This window comes from Canis lupus, chromosome 5 (assembly GCF_003254725.2).
Source record: "Canis lupus dingo isolate Sandy chromosome 5, ASM325472v2, whole genome shotgun sequence".
In the NCBI taxonomy this organism is placed as follows: Eukaryota; Metazoa; Chordata; class Mammalia; order Carnivora; family Canidae; genus Canis; species Canis lupus.
Window position 1 is genome coordinate 38,715,995 of NC_064247.1, and position 12,308 is coordinate 38,728,302.

A 12,308-nucleotide genomic window follows, 5' to 3' on the forward strand; every position below is an offset into this window, starting at 1 on the left:
CATTTCTTAATCTTCCTTATGTGTGTAAATGTCTTCTATCAGCCTTAATTTGAATGTATTTTTCCCCCTCACTAATCTTCACATAGACACGTTCATCTTGTCAATGATTTCAAAGAAATCAGTTCTTAGAATTATTTATCAGCTATGCAGATTGTTTTCTGTCTTAAACATAGTAATTTCTGTGTATCTTCCTCTAATTTCCATACTTATTTTAAGTGATTTTTCACCATCTTGAGTTGAATATTTATTTACATACATTTTCCTTATCTAATTAATTCATTTAAAGCTACGCATTTCCCTGGTATTACAGTCTTGACCATGTCTCACATTTTGATATGTACTGTATTTAATAGCCCTCTGAAATCCAAAAGTACCTGATTCTTGTTTAGTTTTGTTTTGAATGTGGAGGACACTATCAATTTTATTGCTCTGATTTATTTCTTGATTTCTAAAATCCCTACACTTTTGTTACAGGCTTAAAAGTGCCACATATTATGAAACGCATAGCTCTTATGCCATAGGAGTAAGGCAGAATCTGCTTTCTTATCTTCTTTTTCTTCTTTCCTTCATCTTCACCACATGATGCAGATCGTGTCTTGGTGTCAACATAACAAAACATGGCTTAAGAATCATGGTGCCCTCCTCTTCCCAGCTCAGAGGTAAAACATCCTCTGTAGAGTGATATCCAGAAACGCACCTTTTTCTCATCAGTTGCTCTTAAAGTGTGCTGAAACTCATGATTAAAATAGGTACCTTTTTTTTTTTAGGTTTCAATACTCAATATTCTAAGAATGAAGTGACATCAGAGAAGTAATTGCTATAGCACAAGATGTTGAAAAGGTGAATAATAAAAATCAGATGGATTTCTTGGATGGGAAATCAGTTTACAGTTCAAACACAGGGCCTGGGTGGAGACACAGAACCAGGGAAAGAAATTAAAACATGTAAGAGTCAAGGGTAATGGTCAGAACAGCTTCAGAAAATGAGGCTGAATTGACAAGCAAGCATGAGAGTCCAGCAAGGAAGGATGGCCAGAAGGACAGAGTTCCATTTTGTGGTTGGCCCATTAAAAGTCCTTTGCTCATGTGAAACTGTTAAAAGAATTGAGATTGCATGATGCATCCAGATAAACTTGTTTGTTTTTGACGTGTTTTCTCATATTTTTATTATCACTTGGTAGCTTTGGTCTTTATTATGCATCCCTTGCTGTATGCGATGGGTCTTTATTATGCATCTGGATGAAATTGGAATCTATGGAAGTTATGAGTAAAAGCTCCTAAAAGAAACAAGATAGTCACCAGTCAGTAGAATAGATAATCAGGTCACTGATCCAGAAAACACTCTCCCTTGGATGGATAGTACCATCCCTTACTTTCTATCTTTGTGGTAGCTCCCTTCAAAATGAACTCCATGAAATCCTGTTCTTGTTCGTACATGCTACTTCTTTAGTCAAGAAGTGATTTCTAATTCCTCTCTCCTTGAATCTTGGTTGACCTCATTGACTTGCTTCATAAATAGCATGCAGCAAAAGCAACACTACATCTATGACTTTCTAGGCTAGGTCATAAGAAGCCTTGCAGTTTCCATTCTGGTCTTTTGGACTGCTCACTCTTGGGATTCATGCACCATGTTGTAAGAAGCCTGTGCCATGTGGAAATGCCACATGTAGGTGTGCCAGTTGTCAACCTCAGTCTTCGTGGCCATTCAATGCAACTGGACCTTGAGTTGACTGCAGCCTCATCTGTTATGTCTGCATCTGTATAAAACACCGCAAATGAGAAATGAGCTGGGTTCAGTCAATCTAAAGAACCAGGAGAAATAATAATAAATTGTTCTATACCAGAACATTTGGGGTAGTTTTTACATAGTGATAGGCACTCAGAATAATCATCTCTGTTTCAATGATCCAAATAAATGCCCTACCAAGGGATATGTGCATTCTCTACATTTTTAGACATATAATACCTTCCTTTAGGTTAAAGTCAAACCATGTGGCCTAGAAGCAAGTATACTTAGAATATTTCTACTTGGATCCACTAGTATGCTATTTGTTGGTCAAAGAGCAATATCCTTTCTAGGTTCTTATTGAAGATGGTGACACCTCATTTTTATCCCCATTGATCACCTAATGGTAATTACAGTGAATTTCCAGGCTCTGATTTTAGTAAACTGCTGAGTTTACTGTTTGGCTGAGTAGTTGTTGATATTTATCAACTGCCATTTATGTGCTGGGATAGAGACTATTGGGTCACAAAATAAATGGATTTTCTGTCCTCCCAGGATCATTTAGCTCAAGAATTTAGTTAAAATATAAAGACATTATAATTCAAGGAAGAATGTGATGGGTCCCCAGCACAAGAGGCACAAATAGTCACATTAAGGCTCAAAAGAGGGAGAAGGCTTATATCACTCAGAAGACAGTGTGGAGCGGGATTAAGTAGAGACAGACCTAATTTGATTCCTAGATCTGCCACTAATCTGGACAAGTTACTTAACCTCCTGCATTTATAATATAGAGATAAACATACTTAATTAACCAACAGTCTTTTAATAACTCTTTTAGCAGCTATCTTTATAGGATTATGAGAATAAGATAAAAATGAGGAAAAGAAACTCATGCTTATCTCCTAGAAGATGTTTTATTGATTATATAGCTGGTGTTATTATTAACATCATCCTCTAATTAGTAAGCTCATAAATGACTTAATGGGGACACAGCACTTGAGTTGGGACTTTTAAAAATGATGTTCTTACCTCACATGATGTACAAACGTTAACTAATTATCCACTAAAATAGATCAGGGCTCTAAATGTAAGAGCCAAACCTATAAATCTCCAAGAAGAAAATGCAGGTATAAATTGTGTGACTTTGGATTTGACAATCAGTGGATTATTCACTATGCAGGCAAAAAAAAAAAAAAAAAAAAAAAAAAAACCAACAAAAAAAACCCCACAAAGAACAAAAGAAAAAATAGATATGTTGAGCTTCATCAAAATTAAAGACTTTTGTGCTTCAAAATTAAAAGACATTATCAAGAAAGTGAAAACAATAATCCGAAGAATGGGAGAAAATATTTGCAGGTCATATATATGATAAGGAATTTGTATCTAGGATATATTTTAAAAACTCAATACTCAAAAAGAAAAATTAATTAATTAAAATGGAAAAATATCTGTATAGACATTCCTCCAAAGAAGATATAAAAATAACCAACAAGCATAAGAAAAGATGCCCAACAATATTAATCTTTGGGGAAACACAAACCAAAACCACAATGAGATACTACTTCACTCTAGGATGCCAGGATCACTATAACCAAAAAGTCAGATGACAAGTATTGGTGAGAATGTGAGGAAAGAAGAACCTTTACACACTGCTGACAAGGACATAAAATTGTGCATGCATTTCAGAAAACAGATTGTCAGATTCTCTATTAAACAGAGTTACCACATGACCCATCAATTCCACTCTTGGAGAGATATGCAAAAGGAATTGAAAGCATGTGTTCAAATAAGTATGGGTACCTGAAGTTTCACAGAAGCTCTATTCACAATAGCCAATAGGTGAAAACAGGCAAAATGTTTAACTGATGAATGGATAAGCAAATGTGGTATATCCAAGTAATGGAATATTATTCAGCCATGAAAAGCAATGAAATACTGATACACACTACAATATAAATCTTGAAAATGTCATACTAAATAAAAGAAGCCAATCAAAGACCACAGGCTATATAATGCCATATACATGAAATGTCCAAAATATGCGTGTCGACAGAGCAGAAAATAGATTAATGGTTGCCTACAGCTGGGTGAACAGGAAGCTGGGTGATAACTAAAGAGTACAGGGTTTCTTTTTGAGTTGATGAAAATGCTCTAATATTGATTATAGAGGTGGCCAGACAACTCAGTGGATATACCAAAACCCATGGAGTTGTACATTTTAGATGAATGAATCACATAGTATGTGAGTTATATCTCAGTAGAGCTGTAACCAGAAAACGATGCTCGATATTTTAGCATATGGTGGTGAACATCAGTGACAGAAGGTGGAACGCAGAGAATCCAGGTGGAGAAGAGCATGTGTAGCGATATGGGGGTGGGAATATTATCAAAGAGTAAGGAATTTGTAGGCCTTATCATTGAAAATTAGTCTCAGGCAAGGCAATATGATGGAGGGTTATGAGGGCCAAAACATTCACCAAATACTGTGCCCAAAATTGATCCATCAACAATAGATTGGAGACCAGAACCAGTGTAGTCACAATGGAAAGGAATGGACACATTCAAGAAACGTTGTGATTGAGTTAATAGGTTGTTAGCTCTGTTTGATTAAGAGGGTGTCAGTATTTGAGGGACTCAAATATGACTGTATAGTTTTGAGTCTATGAATAGGAAAAATTATGCTGAGCCGATGGGAATCAAAAGCCAGGAAAAGGGCATCCCTGGTGGCTCAGTGGTTTAGCGCTGCCTTCAGCTCAGGGCCTGATCCTGGAGACCCGGGATCGAGTCCCACATCGGGCTCCCTGCATGGAGCCTGCTTCTCCCTCTGCCTGTGTCTCTGCCTCTCTCTCTCTCTCTCAGGAATAAATAAATAAAATATTAAAAAAAAAAGTCAGGAAAAGGAGCTGTTTGGGAGAGCATGTGGTAATTTAGGTTTGGACACACAGACTGCAGAGGAGAAAGTACAGAGAGGTGGACAAAGATAGAGCCCTGGAAAACACTTACATGCCCTAGCTGTGAAATGGGCCCAATGAGGCTCACCTCATTCTAGTACGTTTTTGGTCTTGCTCTTGGTATTTGGTTTTGTGAGTTGGGGGGGTTGGGGAGATGGGAGGTGGGGAAGCCTGACATTTATTATTGACTCTGCATAAGGCACTCTAAGAGGGTTTATTTTTTAATAGGCATTGTCTTATTTGCTCACAACAACCCCCACAGAGTATGTATTACTTTTCTTATCATCAGAATTTGAAACCAGATCAAGTCAGTTAATGATTATGTCTATTTCTCTTGGTCGTAAGGCTGAAATGAGGCAATGTATCTGATTGCCTAGCCCAGGTTCTGGCATTCACAGGTGTTCTACAAATACTAGCTTTCTTTCCCCACACCTGCAGCAACCTGCTGTCCATGGTCGGTGATCTTGTCTCAAAGCCAGGATTTGAATTTATTAACTAGCCTCTCTTCCTCTCCTACCCAACTTCTTTGGCAAACTGCAGGTGGTACCATAAAGCCTTATTTCTCTGCCATGGGTAACTGCCATGCTTGATGACTCCATTCCTTGTACATCTGCACTCCCCTTTTTTCTCTCCTTCCCTCTCACCCCACCAACATCCCTTTAGGCCTTTGCTGAACCAGTGGGGTTGAATAATGATAAATGTGCATTGGATTTGAGGCTACGGTTAAATGCTTGTTGGGAATTTGGTGGAGGCCCACACACCCATCTCATTTATAACTTACGTCACTGGAATCAAGGCTGCTAGAAACAGAAAGATGATGATCTCCTGCCATCGTCTCCAGCTAATCTCAAACACAGGAGAGGAAAACTGCAGAAGGCTCATCTCTGCTAGCTTTTACAACAGTAAATTGTAGCTCATCAGAGCCAATTCTTCAAACCATTTGCTTTAATCTAAACCAGGATTTCTCATCTCCCCTTTTATGATCCCATTTCGGGGCTCTGTGAAGAGATTGAGCAGCATGCCCATATGTTATCATTCTAATGAAAACAATCAGAGCCTGGTGATTATTAATTACCTGGCCTTATCATCCATTAAAGAAAAGTCTTATTAACCAAAAGGCATATGTTTTGTTCCTGAATTCCAGAGATAAAAACCTAAAGGAGATGAGGGAAGTGAACTAAAGCTCTGGTTGTGTTGGAATTTTGGAAATGAATTACATCTTGTCAGTAGCCTTCTTAATTAAGCACTCATAAGGAGTTGGAAATAAAAAATATTCAGCCTCAGATGTGGTTGCCTGAGTGTGTTTCTCTTTTTGTTATTGTAATTCTCATAGTTTGACATTAAGTTTTGGAATTGCAGGAAAACCAGAGTAGCTTTAATCGGCTTTTAAACTAGTGTGCAGCAATCATTAGGCCCCCTAAGTGGTCTTTGATGATCATATTTGAATGGGACACTCTGAGGAAATCATGGTGTAGCATCGTTTAAATGCCTTGTTGTACAGAATTTGAAGTTGTCTGTAAAAGGAAAACATTGTATAAATCATTTAAGGAATGTGATTAGATTAGTAGACTGGTACGTAATTACAACCAGAGCCTTTGGCCATGACCTCGGAAATGGGAGTACCCAAGTTTCCGGTACAATGTGCAACGTGAAGTTAGCAGTTTCAGCAGGACAGGCATTGTCTGAAAGTGGTTCTAACTTTATGAAAGTCATTGTCCCTGGATATTAAACCTGTGGTTATCTGTGGTAATGCTTCCCTGGCCCCATGAATTAAGCAAACCAAGCCCCTGCTTAAAACCTGAGATTGTTTAGGGCACCTAGGTGGCTCAGTGGTTGACCATCTGCCTTTGGCTTAAGTCGTGATCCTTGGGGTCCTGGGATCAAGTTCCACAATGGGCTCCCCATGGGGAGCCTGCTTCTCCCTCTGCCTGTGTCTCTGCCTCTCTCTCTGTGTCTCTCATGAATAAATAAATATAATATTTTTAAAAAACCCACAAATATATATATTAAAAAACAAAAACAAAAACAAACAAACAAAAAAAAACGACCCTTGAGTTGTTTAGAATTGCTTTCCTGGAGGTTCCATTTAGGATAGCTGGCAGGAGACCCAAGAGTCTTTATTTTTACAGAGCTTCACTAGGGAATTCCAATATACCTCCAGACATGGAGCTATAGGTCCACACTGTGGTCAGCTTGTGTGGATTCCAGAGGGATTGTCTCTAGCCTGACACCAGCTCACCACTTGATGGTATTATTAATGTCTCACCCTCCAGCAAAAGGTTTTTGACCTGAGGTATGGGAGAATTGAATATATTCTGGAAGAGCCAAAGAGTTTGATTTTTCATTCCTTTGGCTCTAAATAATTCCCCTAAGTAAGAAATCCAAATATTACCTCTTCCTGAGGCTTACCCTCCACGTTTCAACTCACAATGTCTCTCAGCAGCCCTTGTTTAATATTTGGGTGACAATACATTTCTCAACACTTAGAAATAAGTCCTCCACAGCCATTAGGATGATAAAATATTTGGCCGCCAATAGTGTGCAGGGCAGGTTTGCAAGGCTCTCAAAAGACATCAAAGTTTCCCATTGCCAGAAACTGTGGGTGGAAAGTAGTGTGAAGGAGAACCTCCTGATGCAGCGTGTGAGCTGAGGACCAGTTCCTGGCTTGGATTTATGAGCTGTGAGCTGCCGTCCTCGAATGTCTGCATGGCCAGGGGGTGAGGTCACCAGGAAGCAGGTGTGTGGCTCCCTAACAGGTGTTTCCAAAGGAGCCTTTCAGTCCTGGCTTCACTGCTACCTGGAGCAAAGGGGCAAGGGATGTCAGACAGAGGAATCCTCAGTAGTGGTCTTAGATCAACATGAACGTTCCCCTAAAGGAAATTGCTAGGGCTGAAAACCACCATCACATGATTGGAAAAGCTATGTCAGAAAACTGACATGAATTTCAGTGCGTGCTGAGGCTGACGTCTGAGAATTGTAAGGCAACTGGGAGATGTTAAACTCTACAGAATGAATTCCTAAAAATGGGTAGTTTCCTTGCTCTCACCTTCTTGGGGGTCCAGATGGGAAGGTGGGAAAGGAGGCAAAAGCTGAAAGGAATGGGTGTACCACCCAAGAAGAAGGCTGTGGTGCACGCATGGTTCTGTCTGGGAGCCCATCTCTGAGACGTCAGCTCTCTGCCATCTTCCTTCTGCGCAGTCAGGGGGCAGAGCCTAGGCACCTACTCTAGGCTTGGACAGGTGACCTGGTGTCCAACTGGAATCCCCCAGTCTTTTACAGACTTATTGGTAATTTCTGTGCTCTTTCTACCAGGTTGATGAGCCCCTTGGAAGTAAAGCTCTATTTCCCTGGGCCCAGTTGGGGTACCACATGAAGAAGGCCAACCTGAGGGCAAAGACAGCATAAAGAACCCAGAGTTGACAGAGGGAGGGCCTGAGGGCACCGTTTGAGTTCATGATCCCAGCCATGCCTAGAGTCACCCTGGTTTAATTTACATGAGCCCTTGGAGTCCCGTCTTTGCAAAACACACTGTTTGTGAACAGAAGATCTAGACTTGACCATGTCTCCAAAAGAAAAAAATGTCCTGGTAACCCATTAAAAATCATGCTTCTGTGGGTAATAGAAAGAAATTGGGGAATCTGAGATGGAACCCTGGCCATTTGGTTCCCTGTGGCATACTTGGAAAATCACTTATATTTTGAATGCGTCAGATTTTCTTATTTATATAATCAGAGGGTGGACCAAGGTCAATTCTTCGACTCCATTATCTTGCTATGAACTTGACAATCTTACAATCGAACACCATCTTTAACCTGATGTAAGTTCTTCTCTACGTTTATTGCTCAATTATATTGCCCACTTTAAATGTGTTCACCTGTAGAGGAAAGAATTAAAAATTTGACCTCATAAGGGTTAGAAGCCATTTGCTTTTTATCTGTGGTTAATTCTGCTTCGTGATAACCAATAGGAGAAAAACAAGTTAGGGCAAGAATTCTCTGCAGACAAATACAGTAGTTCCAGGGAGCTTTCCCGGCTGTCTCTCACTGGGCTTCTGTGCTCAGAGCAAAAAGAGACATTGTCTATCCACAGCTTACAGAGGGTTAATGTCTGCATGTTTCTCCAACTGCTGTCTCAAACCCTAGAATCCTGGAAATACTTCCTTATTGGATTAGTGACTGCTAAACGCCTCAAAATGAATACAGTTACTCAAATAGGAAGTATTCAGATATAATTTGTGAAATGAAGATGCCCTGACTTCGTATCCCTTATAATTAAACATCTAGAGAGACAGAGCCTGGCTTCTGTTTTAATAACAAATAAAGCTCTGCTCACTTCACCCTCTCAGGAGGAGCTAAGCAAGCCTGTAGACCAGCAATCAAGGTGGACTCACTTCCCCAAATAGGTCTCTTCCCACCTATAAATCAGAGATAACGAAATTTGCCATGTCCCTGCTTTTAGCTCAGAATGGGAGTGGAGTGGCCAAAGACTGAACTGCCCTCTAAATGCAATGCATCGATTTGTGAGCCTTTCAGGTTTGGTTTGGAGAGAGAGGGGAAAAAAAAGGCTGATTCAATTTTCTGCTAAGTGTTTTCTTTCTCCTCTAAGTTAGTCCTTAGAAATTCTGACAGTTGCGAAGCTGGTTTTTGGTTATTCTGAAAAATCCACCTGAACTCAAGGTAAGGAATTCCTGAATCCATGTGGAATTATGTCTGACAGCTGAACACAAGAACACTTGGGGTCTTGTGGCTCAAGCATCTGCCTTTGGCTCAGGGCATGATCCTGGAGTGTCAGGAACAAGTCCTGCATTGGGCTTCCCATGGGGAGCCTGCCTGTGTCTCTGCCTCTCTCTATGACTCTCATCAATAATATAAATTTAAAAATTAAAAAAAAAAAGAATACTTGGGGTCTGAGTATTTATTTCCTCCAGCTCACTGCTGCCAGGCTGTGGTTTATCAATGGCTCCGCACCTCTACCTAAGGAGTGTCCTCTTCCCATGGCTGCATCTGGCTAGGGGTGTGGATGACTTTTCCTACTAGTAGTCACTGGTGCACTGCTATTTTTGGTTGGTTCACCAAACTCACACAGACCCTTCATAAACTCTTACTGGACATTTGGACCTCCATGTCAACACACATTAATGATAGACAGTAGTCGCAGTAGAAGTATAAGAAGTCAAAAAAGCCATTGATAATATTTTCCCCAGTGTCAAAGCAAGTCATAAATGTAGCCCTTCCCTTATAGTCTTCTGTATCTGTAGTCAGCATGATCAAAGATAGTTTTTCTCCACCCCATGTGGTTTCATTTCTAACATACCTGTGAGCACACATGCACATACGTGATTGAAAGCTCATTCCCAGCACCAGAACTTCCTGTGTGACCCACCTCTTCTGTTTCCCATGAATCCCCTGGCATCAAAGATCAAAGTCCTGTCTATTCCTACTCTTTTCAAATTTTACTTCAGGTACTCTTTCGGAGGACCCATCCAAGTTGCTGCAATCTCCAGCCCTTGCCTAGAAAGCCCAAGTCTGCAGCTCTCAGGACCCACAGTTACACAGGCAACAGACGAAATGGACTGTCTGTTGGAACCAGCACATGGCTGTACCAGGGAGCACGAACAGCCCAAGGCCAGGGCCAGGTGGGAGGTAAGTGAGCCAGGAACCACAGATAGAGAAATATCAGACCAGTGGCATGAGGAAGGGGCTCTATCAGAATTGCCTCTGGGAGTCTTGAATGCCATCTACAAATCCTGGAGCAGAAGGGTGAAGACAATGTCTTATTATGAATTACAATGTCCAGATAGACTTACTTTTGGAGACCAGGAAATCAGATGAGCCCCAGAAGCTATGGTCTCAGAAGAATAGAATGAGAAGGGGTGAGGAAAGGTGCCTGCAGAGATGCCCCGGGAACATGACACAGGATTTGGAGCTGAGATAAGCCCTTCTGTCCATCCCCTAAAACTGTTAGCCTTGGAATCATATGCTTCCAACACTTGCCTGCACTTACATTGGTGGTCTTCTGTTTCTGTTTCCCTTGGCCTCGTCAGCCCACTCCTTTTAGAGCCAACTTTGGCTACACATTGGAATCACCCCAGTGGGCAGATTTAAAAATAGTGATACCTGGTCCTCATCCCTCCGACTCCCAGATTTTAATTTAATTGGTCTAACTTACAGCCTTGGGCATCTGGATTGTTAAAATCTTCCCCCAGGTGATCGCAATATACAGCCAAAGTCGAGAATCACTGCTTTCAAAAATGTCAACCAGACTTCCCGGTACTTGGGTAATTAGGGAAATGGGCATCTTTGCCATATTTGGGTCAGTGAGAATGAGAACAGGCACTACCGTAATCCTGGAGCTGGACATTGTGGCAAAAGGGTCAAAATGAGGCTGTACCACAGAGAAAATGCAAAAGTAATATCTGAAGGATGTTTGGTGATGCTCTTTCTCATCCAGCAGGATTGTTTTCCTTTTGAGCAGTGAGCCTCATGCTTAACAGCATCCAAATAATCCAGAGGGCTAGAGCTGGTTAAAACACAGACTGTTGGGGCTCACCCCACGAGTTTCCAATCGGTAGGTTGGGTGGGTCCCTGACACTTGCATTTCTGACACATTCCCAGGTGATGCTGAGGCTGGTCCAGGGACTGCACTTTGAGAAGCATGGCTCTAGAGAAAGTTCCTCTCCAGTCGTCCCTCACTCATTCTTGTTTTATGTGATTAAGACAGGGGTTCCTTTAGAGCCCCCACGAGAGCCTTCCCCTTCTGTGACCACACACCGGGAAACATTCATCATCCTGGGTTAGAAAGAGCAGTCAAATGTTATCTATTCCCCACCAGGTGCTTGCTACACAGTGCCCGAGGCCAGTGCAAACGCTCAAGGGGAACTTGGGTTTTAGCTGCTGTCATTAAAAAGCTTGGAACCTGCACAGCAAGGAACGCCCATGTGTCAGCAAGAGCATTTCCTCCTATGATCACAAATGGTTTCCAGTTGTAAAGAAAGCTCAGGGGAACATATGGAAAGAAAAATTGCCAAGTCCATGGCTAGAGTCTCAGTCTATCCCAAAATCGAATCGAAAAGAAAAGGAGAGGAATCCCTTGGCTTCTCTCTACCCGCTCTTGCACTCCTCCCTGGGATGAATGAATTTTTTTTCCCTGTGTTTCCCATTTCCAATATTTGCTGAGAAACTACCTCTTGAGATGTAAGTGGACACTCAAGAGAGGTTTCAAACACTTTGATTGATATATGAGTCGTCAATGTTTTATCTTTTCTCCCAACACAAGCATCTCACTATTCATTTTTAATGGTTGCCTTTTTGCTTTTTGCACTGAAACACATTTTGGAAATGGAAAAATTGGTGCCACCTTGGCCTCAGCAGAAGAAAATGTGAATGGTTGAGACAAAGGCCTAAATTCTGTTGGGCTCTTCCATGGTCACCTTTTTACAGAGGCTCATCTTAGCCAAACTAGTCTGTCAGTCTAGGTGAAGGCCACGATCTTTTGTTTGTTTTCAGCCGCCATCCACGCTGAAGCTTTGGGACCGTAGTGACCTGACTCTAAAGGTGTGACTTGCAAATGACAGGTTGCATCTCTGGTTCTCTGGGATATGCACTTCCTTGATGCGTATGCACACACGCCTAG